The sequence below is a fragment of the Saccostrea cucullata genome, unplaced genomic scaffold (genome assembly GCF_032062105.1).
Source record: "Saccostrea cucullata isolate Sc308-1 unplaced genomic scaffold, CSIRO_AGI_Scuc_v1 ctg4768, whole genome shotgun sequence".
Taxonomy (NCBI): domain Eukaryota; kingdom Metazoa; phylum Mollusca; class Bivalvia; order Ostreida; family Ostreidae; genus Saccostrea; species Saccostrea cuccullata.
Window position 1 is genome coordinate 3678 of NW_026930778.1, and position 3677 is coordinate 7354.

Genomic DNA, 3677 nt, shown 5'->3' on the forward strand with positions numbered 1-3677 from the left:
CAATTGTAGGTCCATACATATAAAGCCGATTTTCCTTTCTTTTGAGAGTTTTTTTAATTTCCTTCCAGGCCAGTTTGACAACTCTGGTACCTGTGCCTAGGAAATTTTATCTACTCTATAAATAAATAAAGTTTTTTGACAGGAACTATTTCTCCAGGGCATAGGAGGCTACTTCCTGGGGTGCTTTTGTGATGTTTATAAAGACATTGAAAACACGTGGATTTGAGGGTAGCCCTGTTTGCAGGTGCAAATAAATCAGAAAATGTCGTGTACGTACCCTGGTTTTTTGGTGTCAGCTAATGTGACAGATATTGTTTAACACCCCCTTATTAATATTTTTTCATGAATTCAAACACGTGATGTTTTACTGGAAAGAAACGTGTATTGCTTTTTAATATACCGAAACTCGCTATTTCTGGGGATTGTGTAATTCTAAAAAAAATTCAGATAAATTTCAATGGTGAAATAAAAGAAGAATGCTTGGTATTAAAATATTAATTCATATCAGTAGAATTGAATGCTATTAACGACATCTGGAGAAATAGGCTTTAAAAGGTTTATATCATATCTTTGTTCGTCTGCACTTAAATTTCAAACACGACAGAATTTGTCATTTTTGCCGTAAAAATTCATAATTTCTATATACTTTAGAGACTTACCGTAAAACTTTCAGGAAACTTTCTATGAAGTCTTTTCTGCACCCTAAGTGAAATTTTATGTCGATCCCAGGTGTTGATCGAGTTTCAGAGAAATTTTCTACGTTATTATTGATTTTTTTTTTTAAGGAGAAAGGAGGGGGGGGGGGTTGACTTTTTTATTCTAAGCATTTGTTAAAGTGAGTTTGTAAATACATCTACGAACCTGAGCTGGATTGTGACCTTTGGATCAAGGGGTCAAAGGTCAAGGTCAAAGGTCAAGGTCATCAAAGCATTTCATAAAGAAATATAAAAGTAACGGCCATATCAAGTACACAAGTCATTTGATCATTGCACGCGCGCGCAGGTGCAATGCATGAAAGCTTTATCATCGTGACTACACTTTTAATGTGTTTCTATTCTTTGAATTTTGAAACGTTTCATAAAAAAAATTACGACTATATCAAGTAAATCGGTCATTTAACGCATTGCGCGCGCACACGTGCATGCAAGTCCCTGCATTCAAGTTTGATAGTAGCATAATGTAGGAATCCGTCATATCTATTCATATTCTAAATTTCATCCTGTTTTGTTGAGAATCAAAAAAGTTATAGGCATTTAAAGTTTAAGCCAATCAGATCGCAGCACACGTGCATGGGCGTGGTTTCTTGAAAACTTTTATATATCATAGTTTAGGACGTATTAAGGTATGATTATGTTTTAAAATTCAAAGTATTTTGTCAAAAAACAAGTAAGATATTGAGATTTTTGTTTCAGCTAATCAGAGCAAAGCGCACGTGCATGCGCGTGCATGCATGTGCATGATGACCGTAACTTCTTATAGGAGTCTATTGTGTCTGTCTATGTTCTAAATCCTATCGTGGTTGGTTGAAAAACAAGGGAGTTACAGCCATTTGAAGTTTAAGCCAATCAGATTGCAGCGCACGTGCATGCGCGTGCTTTCATGACAAATGTTATATATCATGTTGTAGGACATCTTAAAGTATGCTTATATTTTAAATTTCATACCATTTCGTCAAAAAACGGAAAAGATATTGAGATTTTTGTTTCAGCCAATCACAGCGAAGCGCACGTAAATGCGCGTGAGTTCTTGCTAATTTGACAGTGTCGCATTATCTACACTATTAATATATCCTTATATAATGAGTTTCAAAGCATTTCATCGGAAAATGTTAAAGTTATGGCTATATTAAATATATTAGTCATTTCACTCATTTCACGCGCCCGCACGTGCAGGCGTATGCGCGCAAAATGACCTTCGTTCCGCACACCTACACTACACACCTATTAACCCTAAAAAGGTTTTAGCTCAGTTGGGTGAACAGTTTCTGAGAACACTCGCGGACAAAAAAGTACCGGAGAAGAAATAAGAAGAAAAAAGAATAATAATAATAACTAGTGCTAATTGTAACGGGAACCGTTACAGATGTTCCCCAAACGCTCCCCAACTCCCTTTTGGTGCCATATTCCCTGTAAGCTTCATAAAATAAAACAAATTCTGTGCATTTTTGACTTTAACAATTTTTTTCCCAGAAGGATACCGATTATATTCAAATTTTAGCATTTCACTCGTGCGCATGTGAATGCATGTGCGTTATGACCATATCATCTTGTCTACACTATCTATATATCTTAATATACTATTTATTAATGCATTCAGTCCAAAAGTATTAAAAATCACTCATTCAAGTGTATTTTTAATTTCTCTCGTTCCAAATGCACGCACGTGCGTGCACGTTCATGATGACCATACCTTATTGTAGCAGTCCCTAATATTTATCTATGTTCTAAATCCCATTCTGTTTGGTTGAAAAACAAGGGAGTTATAGCCATTTAAAGTTTCAGCCAATCAGATTGCAGCACACGAGCATTGGCGTGAACTCATGAATATTTTTCTAGATCATATTGTAGGATATCTTAATGTATGCCTATATTTTAAATTTCAAAGCATTTCATCAAAAAACAAAGGAAATATAGTTATTTAAAGTTTCAACCAATCAGATTGCAGCACACATCTATGCGCATGATTTCTTGTATTTTTAGCTCTACTGGTCAGAGACCAGAAGAGCTTATGCGATAGTAATGCGTCCGGCGTCCGTCCGTCTGTCCGTCTGTCTGTCTGTCTGTCTGTAAAAAATTTTTCAAAATGCTACTCCTCCTACAGTTTTGATCTGATTTCAATATAACTTGGCATATAAGTAGACTACACTAAGATACATAATTCTGTGTATCGGATTTTGATTTCGACGAACGGTGTTGGCGTTGTTACTAAAAATAGAAAATTTCTGTGAAATTCTTTCAAAATGCTACTCCTCCTACAGTTTTAGTCTGATTTCAATATAACTTCGCACAAAAGTAGACTACACTAAGATACATAATTCTGTATATCGGTTTTTGATTTCGACGAATGGTGTTGGCGTTGTTACTAAAAATAGAAATTTCTGTGAAATTCTTTTAAAATGCTACTCCTCCTACAGTTTTGATCTGATTTCAATATAACTTGGCATGTAAGTAGACTACACTAAGATACATAATTCTGTATATTGGTTTTTGATTTTGACGAACGGTGTTGTCGTTGTTACTAAAAATAAAAAAATTCTGTGAAATTCTTTCAAAATGCTACTCCTCCTACAGTTTTAGTCTGATTTCAATATAACTTCGCACAAAAGTAGACTACACTAAGATACATAATTCTGTGTATCGGTTTTTGATTTCGACAAACAGTGTTGGCGTTGGTACTAAATATAGAAAATTTCTGTGAAATTCTTTCAAAAATGCTACTCCTCCTACAGTTTTAGTCTGATTTCAATATAACTTGGCACACAAGTAGACTACACTAAGATACATAATTCTGTGTAGTGGTTTTTGATTTCGACGAACGGTGTTGGCGTTGTTACTAAAAATAGAAATTTCTTTGAAATTCTTTCAAAATGCTACTCCTCCTACAGTTTTGATCCGATTTCAATATGACTTGGCATGTAAGTAGACTCCCGTACGAAACAGTCCGGGCGGCTTAGACAC